Source organism: Aegilops tauschii, chromosome 1 (genome assembly GCF_002575655.3).
Source record: "Aegilops tauschii subsp. strangulata cultivar AL8/78 chromosome 1, Aet v6.0, whole genome shotgun sequence".
Classification (NCBI taxonomy): Eukaryota; Viridiplantae; Streptophyta; class Magnoliopsida; order Poales; family Poaceae; genus Aegilops; species Aegilops tauschii.
The window spans coordinates 23,681,679-23,698,011 of record NC_053035.3 but is presented as its reverse complement, the minus strand read 5'-3'; the positions used below and the strand labels follow the sequence as shown (position 1 = coordinate 23,698,011).

The window sequence follows — 16,333 nt, the reverse complement described above, 5'->3', positions numbered from 1 at the left end:
TCTTTGACATCCAACCCTAGTTATGGCTAGCTCCAGCTCCGCCGCCGCCGCTTTTCCCTTCATTCCCATCGCTGACAAGCTTCACCGAGGCAACTACCTAGTATGGCGCGCACAAGCCCTAGCCACCATCCGCGGAGCGCAACTGATCGATCACCTCAATCCCGATCACCCGTTCCCGGAGCCCAAGCTTGCTGATAAGGATGGCAAGCCAACTGATGTGCCGAACCTGGCGTATCTCATCGCCTTGGCGCAAGACTCACAGGTGCTGAGCTTCATCTTCAACTCAATCTCAGCACCGGTGATGATCTAGGTCGCTCACTGCACCAAGGCCACGGCGGCATGGACCACCACCAGGGAGATGTTCCTCTCCCAGACGCAGGCCAACATCGTCAACACGCGGATCACCCTCTCCAACACCAAAAAGGGCACCGCGACCATCGCCGACTACATCGGGCGCATGAAGGCGCTGGGCGACGAGATGGCTTCAGCAGGAAAGCCACTCGACGATGATTACATGGTCTCCTACATCCTTGCTGGATTAGACTAAGACTACATCTCGTTTGTCTCTTCCATCTGTGCTGCGAGGACCGAACCAATCAAGGTAGCTGAACTCTACTCTCAGTTGATTGGTTTTGAAAAACGCCTTGCTATGTTCGAAGGTGGCAACCACTCCTCCCAGTCCTCGGCCAATGCTGTCTCCCGTGGCCGTGGTGGTTTCAGCCGAGGCGGAGGTGGCCACGGCAATGGTGGTCACGGCAATGGAGGAGGAGGCCGCGGCAACAGAGGCCGTGGCAATGGAGGCAGCGGCAATGGCAATGGAGGAGTTGATGATCTTCCTGAGGCCGCCTGCCAGATCTGCAAGAGGCCAAACCACTCCGCCCTCGAGTGCTACCGTCGCTTCGACATCTCCTTCACCAAGAACGACAAGAGCGCAGGGTCAGCCACCACTTCGTCCTATGGGGTGGACACAAACTGGTACCTTGATCCAGGAGCCACTGACCACATCACTAGCGAACTTGACAAGCTGACGGTTCGCAACAAGTACAACGACAACGAACAAGTCCACACTGCAAACGGAGAAGCTATGGAAATTAGTCATATTTGTCAATCTACTGTTCGTACTCTCACTCGTGATCTTCATCTAAAAGACATCTTGCATGTACCTGATGCCACCAAAAATCTGATCTCTGCTCATCGTTTGTCCACTGACAATCATACTTATCTTGAAGTTCACCCAAATTTCTTTTTCGTTAAGGAACAGGGAACGAAGAAAACCCTCCTCCGGGGCAGATGTAGACGTGGTCTCTACCCCCTTTCATCGGCTCCGTTAAGTTCAAGCAAGCAAGTTTTTGGCGTCAATAAGATGTCCACTGAAAGGTGGCATAGCCGGCTAGGACACCCTTCATCCACCATAGTTCGTCATGTCCTTAGCCAAAATAATATTCCCTTTTCAAGTAGTGAGTTGAATAAAGAAGGTGTTTGTGATGCATGCCAAATGGGCAAAAATCACCAACTTCCTTACCCTAGTTCAATCAGTGTATCCAAAGCTCCTTTAGAGCAAAAAAATTCTGATGTATAGGGGCCTGCCCGTGATTCTATCAATACGAAAAACTATTATGTTTCATTCATTGATGACTACAGTAAATTCACATGGATATATCTTCTTAAGCACTGATCTGAAGTGTTCAAATTTTTTCATGAGTTTCAAACTCTTGTTGAAAGGTTGTTCAATAGAAAAATTATCACTATGCAAATAGATTGGGGTGGCGAGTATGAGCGTCTTAATTCCTTCTTTCGTCAAGTAGGAATCACCCATCATGTCTCCTGTCCCCATGCTCACCAGCAGAATGGCTCTGCTGAGAGGAAACATCGACACATTGTTGATGTAGGCCTTTCCCTCTTAGCTCATGCTTCTATGCCCTTAAAATTCTGGGATGAAGCCTTTCTTTCAGCCACATATTTGATCAACCGCACCCCAAGCAAAGTGATTAATTTTGAAACCGCATTAACTCGTCTGTTTCAAGAACAACCAAATTATCATTCCCTTCGAGTTTTTGGGTGCGCTTGTTGGCCTAATCTTCGTCCATACAATTCCCAAAAATTAGAATTCCGTTCTAAACAGTGCGTGTTCCTTGGATATAGCAATCTTCACAAAGGTTTCAAGTGCCTAGATGTTGCTGCTGGACGAGTTTACATATCTCGTGATGTTACTTTTGATGAAACAGTTTTTCCTTTTGCCTCCTTAAATCCAAATGCAGGCACCCCCCTTCGCTCTGAGGTCTTATTGCTTCCTAACACAACTCTCTCTGAGCCTATTGATCACGAGGGCGAACGTGTAGTTGATCAGCAGGCTAATTTTCATACTAATTCTGTTGCTAATCATGGAGAAAATCTAGCCATTATTCATGATTTTATGCAGCCATAACAAGACAAGCATGGCGCTGAACGCGAGGTTGATTCAGGTGCTGCGGCAACTGATCCCAAGGCAGCAGCAGGCGCAGGTGGCGCAGGCGGCTCAGGGGGCGAATCCTCCTCGGGCTCACAAACTCCGTCGAGCGAACGCCGCGCGTCGCGGGCTGGCCCGCGAGATCCTGTCTCCCCAGGCGGGCCAACCTCTGGTGACCACGTGGCTCGGGATGGGCCGCATGAATCCGAGCGGCGACCCCCTCTCACCGGCGGCCACGTGGAGGAATCCCATACGGGAGCGGCGTGTGGCGCGTCCGGCGCGGTTCTGGAGCGACAGGACGCGAGATCCTCTGCCACTGACGGATCCGACACGGGATCCTGTGCGGCTGCCTCCTCCCCTATGAGATCTTCTGTACCGCATCCTGCAGTAGCACCTGGTGTGCCAACTCGAGTAACAAGATCACAACATGGTATTGTGAAACCTCAGATACGTACAGACGGTACGGTCAGGTATGACAAGTTAAAACCTCGTTTTGGAGGTCTGACAACCACTGGTGAGCCAAGTAATTTGCAAGAAGCTCTAAGTGACAAAAAATGGAAAATGGCTATGAATGATGAGTATGATGCTCTTATTAAAAATAAGACTTGGCATTTAGTTCCACCAACAAAAAATAAAAACATTATTGATTGTAGGTGGGTCTATAGGATTAAAAGAAAGGCAGATGGTCAAATTGATAGATACAAGCAAGGCTAGTAGCAAAGGGTTTTAAACAGAGATATGGTATAGACTATGAGGATACCTTTAGTCCTATTGTTAAAGCAGCTACTATCAGACTTGTTCTTTCTGTTGCAGTATCCAGTAACTGGAGTCTTAGGCAATTGGATGTTCAGAATGCGCTCCTTCATGGTGTTCTAGAGGAAGAAGTCTATATGAGACAACCACCTAGCTATGAGATAAAAGGCAAGGAAAATCATCTCTGCAAACTTGACAAAGCTTTGTATGGTCTAAAATAGGCACCTCGAGCATGGTACTCCAGGTTATGTGACAAACTTCAAGCACTTGGTTTTAAACCATCAAGGGGGGATACTTCCTTGTTCTTTTATAGAAGAGGAAAGATTATTATTTTTATGTTGGTCTATGTTGATGATATTATTGTTGCTAGCTCATCACAAGATGCAACTGTAACATTGTTGGCAGATTTGAGGAGAGATTTTGCCTTAAAGGATTTAGGAGATCTACATTATTTCTTGGGAATTGAAGTAAAGAAGGTGAAAGATGGCATTCTACTGACCCAAGAAAAATATGTCATGGATATATTGAAACATGCAGGTATGATAAGTCGCAAGGTTTAAAACATGCCTCTCTCAACATCTGAAAAGCTGTCAAGAGCCTTTGGGGGCCGAAGAGTCAACAAGGTATAGAAGTATGGTAGGTGCTTTGCAATATTTGACATTGACAAGACCTGATATTTGTTTCCCGATAAACAAAGTTTGTCAGTATTTGCACTCTCCGACCTCTCAACACAGGACATCAGTTAAAAGGATTTTGAGATATCTTAAAGGTACTATGAGTACAGGCTAAAATTCACCAAGTCAACTTGCAATATTGTTAGTGCTTTCTCGGATGCTGATTGGGCAGGATGTCCTGATGACAGAAGATCAACAGGAGGTTTCTATGTGTTTTTTGGTCCCAACTTGATTTCTTGGAGTGCACGTAAGCAGGCTACTGTTTCAAGATCAAGTACTGAGGCAGAGTATAAATCCTTAGCTAATGCAACTGCTGAGATTATTTGGGTCCAAGCTCTTCGGCGTGAACTTGGAGTTGCTCATTCACCAGTTGCTCGTCTTTGGTGTGACAACATTGGTGCCACATACCTGTCAGCAAATCCAGTGTTCCATGCACGAACTAAACATATAAAAGTTGACTATCATTTGTTCGAGAAAGAGTAGCTAACAAGCTACTAGATATTCGTTTTATACCCACAGGTGATCAAGTTGCTGATGGTTTTACCAAGGCCTTATCATGGCGGAAATTGGAAGACTTTAAGAGCAATCTCAACTTGGTGAAGTTGTGATTGAGGGGGCGTGTTAGAAAGTATTGTACATATATAGACGGTATGAATATAAACCGTATATACGTCTGGTAGGATTATGTGTTGCGTGGGTCATTGTAATAAGGTAGTTGCTGTTGTTAGGATTCATCCTCATCTCTGCATAGCTTTCTTGAGGATCAATCCAACACCAACCGAACTACCATATCTTGTAAACCTGTCGATCTATATAACATGCAACGCATCCCTGCCAGAGGCATACGCTTCAACCAATCTTTCATTCCTTTCCCCCAATGTTGTGCTATTCATATGCTGTACTATTTAACAAACGACATTCATTATCGTGTGCCAAATATTCTAGTGCTGCCGATAAATATTTGCGCCAACGAGGCCAAGGTCTGCTGTGGGATGCCGAGGTTTCCCGTGGGAATGTCCAAGGCCAGCTCCTTAGAGCATCTCCACTCGCGCCGCCAACAGGCCTCCCCAAACCCATTTTTTGGCGCCGGCGCGAAAAAAACCGGCCCAGTCACGCCCCCAGGAGCCCAATTTTTACCGGTTAGGGCCGAAATTGGCGCCGACGGACCCAGGCTGAACCCGGCGCGCTGTGGGGCGCTCGGGGGCGCCAGGTGAATCGTTTTTGGCGCGAATACGGGGGGGACCCGCCTTTTCAGTGGTTGCGCGTCTCGACGTCAACCTCATCGCCTCGTTTCCCGCGGGGAATCAATGACGCGCTGCAAGGCTGCCGCGCCGTCTGCCGCCGGTCAACATTCACGGGCGGCGCAGTGAAGGCGTGCCGCCGCGCGTCCCGCCACCTCCCCGCTCCCCCGCCACGCATCCACACGCGGTTGGCCCGCCCCCGGCTCATTGCCGCTATAAAACCCGACCCCTCGCCGTGGAACTTCCCCGCAACCTCCCCCTCTCCCCGCCGGCGACTCCTCCCTCCTTCGCTGCCTCTCTCCTCCGCCGCGAAGACCTCACTCCCATGGTTGAGCGCTACCCCTATGACGCAGCGGCGGCCAACGGTTTTGGCCGCCACCACTTGCATGAGGCCATGGCCCGCCCCCTCTATGAGGCAAACTACCCGGCGCCACCGTACATGTGGGTGTCGGGCTTGTGGAGGCTCAGCACCGACGGAGTCCCGGTGCCGCTGCCGTCGACCGGCGCCGTCCGAGATCGTGCGCATCCGGTCCTCACTGCCGGAGAGCGCAGAACGCGCCGTGGTACGCCCCAAACAGCAACACGTTGTGGACGGCGTACTTCGAACGCCGCCACGCCGACCAGCTCGCTGCCACGAACGGCGTCGAACCCCCCGGCCGCCTTGTGACGCCCCCGATTTGACCGTACACTAATCCTGCACGCAAACGTGTACGATCAAGACCAGGGACTCACGGGAAGATATCACAACACAACTCTAAAACATAAATAAGTCATACAAGCATGATAATACAAGCCAGGAGTCTCGAGGGCTCGAATACAAGTGCTTGATCATAGACGAGTCAGCGGAAGCAACAATATCTGAGTACAGACATAAGTTAAACAAGTTTGCCTTAAGAAGGCTAGCACAAACTGGGATACAGATCGAAAGAGGCGCAGGCCTCCTGTCTGGGATCCTCCTAACTACTCCTGGTCGTCGTCAGCGGGCTGCACGTAGTAGTAGGCACCTCCGGTGTAGTAGGAGTCATCGTCGACGGTGGCGTCTGGCTCCTGGGCTCCGGCATCTGGTTGCGACAACCAGGTAGAAGGGAAAGGGGGAAAAGAGGGAGAAAAGCAACCGTGAGTACTCATGCAAAGTACTCGCAAGCAAGGAGCTACACTACATATGCACGGATATATGTGTAAAGGGCCATATCGGTGGACTGAACTGCAGAATGCCAGAATAAGGGGGGATAGCTAGTCCTGTCGAAGACTACGCTTCTGGCAGCCTCCATCTTGCAACATGTAGAAGAGAGTAGATTGAAGTCCTCCAAGTAGCATCGTATAGCATAATCCTACCCGGCGATCCCCTCCTCGTCGCCCTGTTAGAGTGCGATCACCGGGTTATATCTGGCACTTGGAAGGGTGTGTTTTATTAAGTATCCAGTTCTAGTTGTCATAAGGTCAAGGTACAACTCCGGGCCGTCCTTTTACCGAGGGACACGGCTATTCGAATAGATAAACTTCCCTGCAGGGGTGCACCACATTTTCCAACACGCTCGATCCCATTTGGCCGGACACACTTTCCTGGGTCATGCCCGGCCTCGGAAGATCAACACGTCGCAGCCCCACCTAGGCTCAACAGAGAGGTCAGCACGCCGGTCTAAATCCTATGCGCGCAGGGGTCTAGGCCCATCGCCCATTGCACACCTGCATGTTGCGTACGCGGCCGGAAGCAGACCTAGCCCCCTTAATACAAGCGCGAGCTTACGGTCCAATGCGGCGCGCGCCACTCAGTCGCTGACGTCAAAAGGAGGTTCGGCTGATACCACGACGCCGAGTGCCCATAACTGTTCCCACGTAGTTGGTTAGTGCGTATAGACCAAATGGCCAGACTCAGATCAAATACCAAGATCTCGTTAAACGTGTTAAGTATCCGCGAACGCCGACCAGGGCCAGGCCCACCTCTCTCCTAGGTGGTCTCAACCTGCCCTGTCGCTCTGCCACAAAGTAACAGTCGGGGGCCGTCAGGAACCCAGGCCCACCTCTACCGGGATGGAGCCACCTGTCCTTTCAGCCCCCTCATCAGAATCACTTGCGGGTACTCAACGAGCTGACCCGACTTTAGTCACCACATGTGTCATGTATATAAAGTATATAGTATATACCCGTGATCACCTCCCGAAGTGATCACGGCCCAGTAGTATAGCATGGGCCAATGATAACACTAGCATCCTATACTAAGCAGTAGGATAGCAGGTAAGGGTAACAACTGTAGCAACAATGACAGGCTATGCAGCAGAATAGGATTAACTGAAAGCAGTAACATGCTACACTACTCTAATGCAAGTTGTATAGAGAAGAATAGGCGATATCTGGTGATCAAGGGGGGGGGCTTGCCTGGTTGCTCAGACGAGAAGGAGGGGTCGTCGGTGATGTAGTCGATCACAGGGGCATCAGCATCGTCACGGGGTCTACCGAAGAGAAGAGGGGGAGAAACAGTAAATACATAGCAAGCAAGTGCATAACAGGACAACAGACAGAGCTAGACGTGTTCTAACGCGGTGCTACACGATACCGGCGAAGAGGGAAGTCAACCGGGAATGTTTTCCCGGTTCCGGACCTGTGTCTGACAAATGACCGGAGGGGAATGTTCCATGTTCAGATAGTTAGAGGCATCTGACAGGTAAACGGACCATGTATTCGGATTCGTATCGTCGTTCTGAGCAACTTTCATGTATAAAACATTTTCATCCGAGTTATAGATTATTTTATATGATTTTTCAAAGATTTAAACAATATTCTGAAATTGTTATTAATTCGAAATAAAAGGTGAAATCGCTATGTGCACCCAGCAGAGTGCACACGGCAGGGCCACCGGAGGCTGACAGTGGGTCCAGGGGGTCCAGTTGACCCAGTCAACAACCCAGTCAGAGTTGACCGGTCAAAGTGAACAGTGGCAGCGGGACCCAGCTGTCATGGACTGCAGCTTTATTTTGGCTATTTATTCTAATCTCCAGGGACCCACATGTCATAGGCAGCAACTAAAATATTTTATCTAATTAGATTAATTAGTCTAGGGGTCCACTTGTCATAGGTTAGTATATAGTTAAACTAACTAGTAGTTAGCCCCTAAGCTAACTAGTACAATGCCCGTGCGTTGCCACGGGCTCTTGAAATAGTTTGCAAGAGTTATATAAAGATAATGCATGTTAAATTTCACACGTACGGACAATATAACACAGACACAATTATTTAATAATTAAAGTACATTTTTGCAATGTAAATTGCCAAAAAGAAAAATTAACGGCATGTCAATGTAACAAACTTAATGGAGTTCCAACTAAACATCTATTATAAAATTATCAATATCTAGGTTATACGCTTAAGAAATTCTTTCACAATATACGGAAAGTTGTCTTTAGCTTCATTCCCACGATGTTTTAGCAAGTATAATAAAAACTGCTTTCTCAACTCATATCCATCCTGCACAAACAATATATGTAGTTAGTATGAAAATAAGTAATGGTCAATACTCACCGCGCAAACCGGCTTGACCCGTTCCACCAGAGCATAAAATGAATCATCGCTAATCATAATTCCCATTAACATCAACCAGTATTCTTGGTGTTTATTACTGTTAGTCAACTAGCATTTCAAGTTTCATTACTGCCTGAAATGAAGGTTATCACTCTAAAATAGCATGGTCATATTAGTGACCGTGCAAACTTCAAGATTTAAAACCGATAAGCAGCCCTTCAAATTGGAAAGGGTGCACGTGCAGCGCACGTAAGTTTAGGAATTTCTTCATCATTTTGATTATCTAAATCAATTTTTTTCATAATAGTTGTCACAATAACATGTTATGTTTAACAAGAATTGGTCTAAACTGAAATTTTATAACAATCCAAAGTCCAATTTCGGCAAACAGCCTCCTCGCTAGCAAGATGTGTCAGCACCATCCAATCGCCATCTCGCAACTGTCATCCTGGTGGTTTGGATTTCTGAATATATTTGTCTCTTTCCTGCCGCACGCAACACTTTATCTCCATGTCACGCCGAATCTTCTTTTTGGGCTATCATCAGGGGATTTTGTCTACCTAAATATAATTACACACCATGAAGACAAGCTCGAATTGCTGGTGGCTTGGATCGTCTCAACAACACCCAACCAAGAACCAACCGACCAGGCTCGATCCTCTGCAAGGAGGGCATACCAAATCATCTCCTTTTTTATCAACACAGATAGAATGTTCAAAACAATGCCATCGTAATCAACATGGGCAAAACATAGCAAAAAATAAGGACATGCTATTGTTCTACGCGAGACAATAAGCAACTTCAGCATCCAGTGTCCCATCATCTACCATGAAGATTGGGAACTCCATCGTTCCAAGATATGCTTCAATATTTCAATATTTCAAGATTGGGAACTCATTGCATATAACCTTTTTCTTGCTTGTTAGCATAAACCCAGACATTGTCACCCCACAACAGAAAACATTAAGGTTTCAAAACAAAAGAAAACATTTGAACAAAAGAAAGTTAACGTATAGCAGATCTCAACCCATCTTACATCGCAAACTGTTAACCCCAATATTTCATGATCTGAATGGGGGAATTAAGGTTGGATTTTGTCTCTGACGAATCAGATTTCTGGACATTGTCAACATCAAGATTCCATCGCATGGTTTCATAACAATCAACCTGTACATGGATCTCTGATTAAATTCTAGCCACTACCATGAAGCTCCCGGTCAGCAAGAGTTGTATTTTTTCTGTTTAAGCGGGCACCTAGTTTTTCTAATACATGGATGTAATTCTCCCCATGTGGCTCAAAAGAAGCATGATGCCCCTGGGTTCCTGAACCTTGACCCAACGCCACCCATTTATTTGTGACAATTTATGCCCAAATTTATCTCAAACAAAAGGTATGCCCAGATCTGTAACACAAGCAGCTGGACAATTAAAAAATATAAATATCCTAGCCTTCTTTTTCATACGACTCATGAGATTCTACAGCAACAAAAATGGTTTTACATTGTTTTTCACACACGCATGAACCAGAGCTGCTAGGCAGCAATATTCCACCATTTGACAATAACTATAACGATAAAGAATGACTACCAGACCATATCCTTTACTACATAATGGAATACTAATGTGCAAACAAATGCCACCATTGCTCCTGAAGTATTCATATCATCGAGTAAGAATGGTTGCATGTTTATCACCTTCTCCAATCCAATGAAACTGATGTTATAACGCATTACACATGCTATGAAAGAAATTGATGAGAACAATATTACATTTGCTCTTACTGCAAATCAACACCAACAAGTCTATAATAGGTTCATGCATAAAGCAAGTGAATTTGAAAAAGAAACCAGAACCTTATTAAGTGATCCTAATTCCATGCGAAGTTGCCTAGGAAAAATAGAAGTGGAGGATCAAGGTGGATTCCAAATAATAGTAATATAATACTCCTTCAAGGTAAAAAAATGAAATCTAGTGGGTACAAGCATTTTGAATAATAAACAAAATTAAGATCTAACTATATACGTGCATCATCTACTAACCCTTCAAAATGATGATTTTCATTTGGACCAAGTACATCTCAAGCTGCAAGCACAATAAAATCACCATGGGCTTGGAGCCCACCATCTCTCCACGTTCCTGCATGTGAAGAATTAACCAGTGCCCCAAGTCAGAACTACTGCTAACCTTATTCATGTAGACCTTACTAAAAATTCAGAAAATATGCAGAGTATCCATTTTTGTTAACCTAGCTATCTGCAGTCCAAGACAGAGCGTGACCATAATCCACACTACAACACATGAATATAGCTACCTTATGGGGCATATATGCCTAATCCTCATATCTTCTTGTTTGGAAAAGAGTTGACCATTTGCACATAGTATAGAATGGCGAAGATTGAACATGCTCTCGTACAATTGGGGAATGGTGTGGAGCTCCATAAGCGACGGCGGCGATGCCGGCTACAGTTGTTCTGACAGGAACTAATTTGCTTACTCTTCGTTTTCAGTTAACCACATAGTACTACACTGCCATATACAAAATCAGGAGAGGAAGGTACCTTCTGTACGCCCACTGCACGGGAGAGTTTTGTGGCGGACTGTATACCTGGACACGATAATCTTGTTTCGAAGGAGCGCCCAACTGCGGCATGGAGGTCAGAGAGGGGTGAGAGCCGGACCGGCGTGATTCACACAGTGCAAACCTGATAAACAAAACGCAAAAGTCCAGCACCTGGTTTACTGCAAGGAGCTCGCTGGTGTCCAGATTCAACCCGAGGTAGACTTGCCCATTATCTCGCCCTTCCGCCATCGGATCGGCGGGATGTCCCCTGCTCAGCCGCTCCCGTCGACAGGTACGGCCGTCCGCGATTGCAGGCGTTGTGGCGGCGAGGGACTCTTGGAGATGCGATCGAGCAGCCTACCCCTTGACTTGCAGAGGCAGGAGCTGATACGGACGCCGATCCCACTGAGGGGCCCGGTGGAGTGCTGGTGCGGACTTGATGATTCGACACATGAAGTCGAATAGATCATGGAACCCGGCACCGCCGCCGGCATCAGCGGGGTCCCGTCGCATGGGTCGTGGTCTAGGCTCGGGGGTCGTGTCGACGGCGGCATGGAGGTAAGAGAGGTGAGAGCCTGCTGGCCGTGCCCTTCCTCCCCTCCCTTCCTTCTGTTCTCCCTGGAACCGCAGCAGGCCATGGAGGAGCTCAGCCGCCGCCGTCGTCCCTTCGACTCTCGCCGGAGCCGTCCGTCGTCGACCCGATCCTGCTGCCATCCGCCAGATCCACAGCAGCCCCGCCGGAGCCCACAACTTGGCCATCACCGTTCCCTCGAGATGCCGCCGCCTCCCCGTGTTGACCGCGTCGCTCACCTGCATTCAGGGATCTTTCGATATCGGATTGTGTTTTCCTTTCCTTGGATTAGGAAACGATGTACCGGGGTCGACGCGGGGCGCGCGGAACGTTTGGTACGGCAGAGTTTTCGTCCGCCTAGGTAAATTGCTAAGCGCGTTTTTGGCTCTGGATTAGATTAAATTAAGTGATTCTGATCGTGTGGTTATAATTGAGCTATGTTGTTATGTGTACGTTAGGCTGGGTACACTTAGCGATGTACATGTTTTCTTGTTTAATAAGTAGTAGAGATGGTTTACCTATGAATTTCTTTAAATCCATTATTTGTTTCCTCAAAATCTATTATTTATTTCCTAAAGCAAATTGCATTAATGAAAGAAATTCACTGATTTGGTTAAGGTAGGAAAGAATCTATTATTTGTTTCCTAAAGCAAATTGCATTAATGGAAGAGATCCGTTGATTTGGCTAAGGTAGGAAAGAATCTATCATTTGTTTCCTAAAGCAAATTGCATTTATGAAAGAGATTCGTTGATTTGCCTAAGCTAGGAAAGTTAGATCCGTGATCTTTTGTCATTACGAAAGTGTTGAAAATAAACCGTATTAAATCCATTATTTGTCTCCTGAAAATCTATTATTTATTTCCTAAAGCAAATTGCATTAATGAGAGAAATTCATTGATTTGGTTAAGGTAGGAAAGAATCTATTATTTGTTTCCTAAAGCAAATTGCATTAATGGAAGAGATCCGTTGATTTGGTTAAGGTAGGAAAGAATATATTATTTGTTTCCTAAAGCAAATTGCATTAATGGAAGAGATCCGTTGATTTGGCTAAGATAGGAAAGAATCTATCATTTGTTTCCTAAAGCAAATTGCATTTATGAAAGAGATTCGTTGATTTGGCAAAGCTAGGAAAGTTAGATCCGTGATCTTTTGTCATTAGGAAAGTGTTGAAAATAAACCGTATTAAACCCATTATTTGTCTCCTGAAAATCTATTATTATTTCCTAAAGCAAATTGCATTAATGAGAGAAATTCACTGATTTGGTTAAGGTAGGAAAGAATCTATTATTTGTTTCCTAAAGCAAATTGCATTAATGGAAGAGATCCGTTGATTTGGCTAAGGTAGGAAAGAATCTATTATTTGTTTCCTAAAGCAAATTGCATTTATGAAAGATATTCGTTGATTTGGCTAAGCTAGGAAAGTTAGATCCGTGATCTTTTGTCATTAGGAAAGTGTTGAAAATAAACCGTACCGGACTACCAACTCCTCCATTAGATTTTTTTTCGCTGGTTAATCTTGGTAGGTCTTTTTTCGTTGGTTAACCTTCGTAGGTCTATTTTTTGGTACGTGGATGGGTGCGGGTTGGGGCCTCAGGAGGAGGTTTTTTCGGTTTCTGGTGGATAAGTCAGAGGTGGGAGGAGGTACCAAAAAAAACCATGAAAGGTGGGACTAAAAAAAACCTGGAAGCGAGACTACCAACTGCTCCTTAGGAGTAGAGATTTGCACACACGCACACAAAACACACGGCCATGGCCATGGCCACCACCACCAACGCAGCCGCATGAGCAAGTAGCAGCAGCAGCATTAGCTAGTGGGCAGTAGGAGCGGCAGCAGCACTATCAGCACTAGCGGCAGCAGCAAGCAGGGCGCCGGAGCGGCCGACAGCAGCAAACGGACCAGCAGCGCACCACCCGAGAGCGAGCATCGGCCGCGGCCAAGCAGCAACAACGTAGCAAGCAACGCGGCAGCAGCAAAGCATCAGCAGACGCAGCAGCTAAGCAGCGGCACAGGAGTAGCACAGCGCGCACGCACGTACGCGTATGCGTACGCGGGGGGCTCGGACGAACTCGGGGACGGCGTCTACGGCGACGAAATCGACAGGGGGAGAGGGGGTTTTGGAAGAAGAGCTCACAACGGTTCCAACGGAAGTGACGAGGAGGCCTGAGGTGGACCGGAGACGAGGCAATCGGCGATGGCGGCCGGCGATGTACGCGAATGACTCGAGCTTGATGGCGAGCGTACAGGCCCTCCCGGCTTGATTCAATGGCCGGGGACGAAGGAGACGACGACGAGGATGCTTCGAGACAAATTCGTACGGCGTGGGGAGCACGGTGGCCGCGATGGCGTCGACAGCCATGGCGTACGCGAGCTCGGGCGAGCGGGCGCGTCGAGGGAGAGCGAGGCGCGGCGCAAGGAGGAAGGGGGAAGAGGCAGGGGCGTCCTAGGGTTCGAGGGGGAGGGGCGCCGTGGTCTTGTAGGTGAGGGGGAGCCGGCAGATGGCCTCCACGGCGTCGGTCGGCCGACGGATGGCCTCCACGCCCCCTGCCCTCACTGTAGCGAGGTAACAGGAGGGATGGAGGTGGGCTGCTGGGCCAGCAGGCCAACTGGGCCAAGTGGCCCAGGGGAGGGGAGGGGCTTTTCTCTTCATTTTTTTAACGTTTGCTTTTATTGTTCTTTTAACGTTTCTGTTTATTTGTTTTACTGTTTTATTTATATTTTTACACTATTTTAGATTAATAAAAAAAAGCAGACCAACATCTAAATCAATGTTTTAGTTTAACCCTCTGCCACAAAAAGTTTGCGCCTCAAATAAAATAGTTTGATATTTTAGAAATTATAAAAGGAATTTACATAATTGTTTAAGCCATTGTTTCATTTAATTTTGAGCACTTAAACATTTTATAAAAATTCTGTTACTTCACTAATAATACTTATGAATTATTTGCCACATTTGCACATTTTAGTTTCGTCATTATGAAAACTTCAAATTTTGACTTTAAATTAAATTTGAATTCAAACGGATTTGAACCTAAGCGAGATTAGCAACAGTAACAGTGGTGACATGGCCTCATTAGTAGAGGATTACTGTAGCTTGACACTAGGGGTGTTACACGCCTCAACTCCGATGGGCGGTGGCTGAGGGAGTCCTGGACTAGGGGGTCCTCGGGTGACCGGCCTAGTTGGTATGGGCCGGATTGCTGGGCCGCATTGAGTACGGAGCAGAAGGCCAACCTTGTGTCCGGATAGGAGTCCTTGCCATCTTAATGTCTTCTCCAAGGCAAGTTTTGGTGTCCTGGCGTGATTATCCCTTTCTCTGTAACCGACTATGTGCAAACCCTAGGACCTCCGGTGTCTATATAAACCGGAGGGCTTAGCCCGTAGAGGATAGCAGAACAACAATAGGCTTACCCCCCCTAGGGTTTAGCTACTACGATATCGAGGTAGATCAACTCTTGTAATCATCCACATTGAATATAATCAAGTAGGACGTAGGGTTTTACCTCTTAGAGGGGGCCTGAACCTAGGTAAACATCATGTCCCATGTTTCCTGTTCCCCATTGATCCAAGATCCACAGCTCGGGACCCCCTGCCGAAGATCTGCCGGTTTTGACACCGACAGCGGCAGTGGTGGGGCGTCCCCGGGCGTACGCTCGAGGCCGTCCTCGAGTACATCGAGGGCGGCAACACGCCGTGGCTCGAGTACCCCGCGCCTCCCACCTTCTCTCGTTGCCGCGACAGCTCCTGGACGCCGAGGTGCATGGACACGGTTTTGACATCGACATTGGTGCTTTTATTGAGAGTTCAGCTGTGTGGTCGCTGAAAGGATCGATGGCTCGCCTTGTCATCAACAACGACATCGTCTCCGGGGAGGCTTTCGTCCCCGGCCAGCTCTTCGCGTTCGGCGGTTTCGTCCTACGCGCCAACTCGACCGGTCATCTAGACCAGGTCGACAGCTTGGCCCTGGTTGTCGGATCAGGTTCGGAAGCCTGGATTACATCGCCAATATTCGAGGCGATCTGATCTTTGAAGGGTTCGTGGTTTCGCCCAGCGCGCCCAATGACCCCGAAGGGACGTCTTTGGACCTACTGTCCGGCCCCGTCCATGGGCCGACTCTCTCACTTCACCAGCCCCAAGCCCGGGCCTGTTCTCACCATCCGAAACGGGGAGTCAGACCCCGCCAAGCCCATTACTCTCATCACGAACCCAGCTTCGAGCTCGGACGTGATCTCATCATCCGTGAACCAGGAGTCAACCTTGACCGGACTCATTACTGCCAATCCGGACTCCCTTCCGGTTAGGAGCTCGACTCCAGCATCCGGACATCCGGAGTCGATGTCTGCCGGACACACCCGGGCCCTTTGATCCTGAGTGCGGTCCCACGGACCCCAGTACCACCGGTCCCGCCCAAGCTTGCATTACTAAACGAGGTGCTGGACCGGATCCAATCTCTAACCATCACTGAGAATCTACCTCCGATTCGTGCTCAGCCCGATCTCGAGGCCAGACTCGGGGAATTTTGCGTCCCACCCACCACCCACTTCATAGCCACTGTTGAGGATTTAACCGACATG

The 16,333-nt window shown here is 47.8% G+C and overlaps 1 non-coding gene across 1 annotated transcript; it reads left to right on the top strand.

The window, feature by feature from the left end:
• Positions 1–496: 496 nt before the first annotated feature.
• On the top strand, positions 497–638 carry LOC120972991 (small nucleolar RNA Z247). The gene has a single exon (XR_005767120.1). It is a non-coding gene; the product is annotated as a small nucleolar RNA Z247 (small nucleolar RNA).
• Positions 639–16,333: the final 15,695 nt, after the last annotated feature.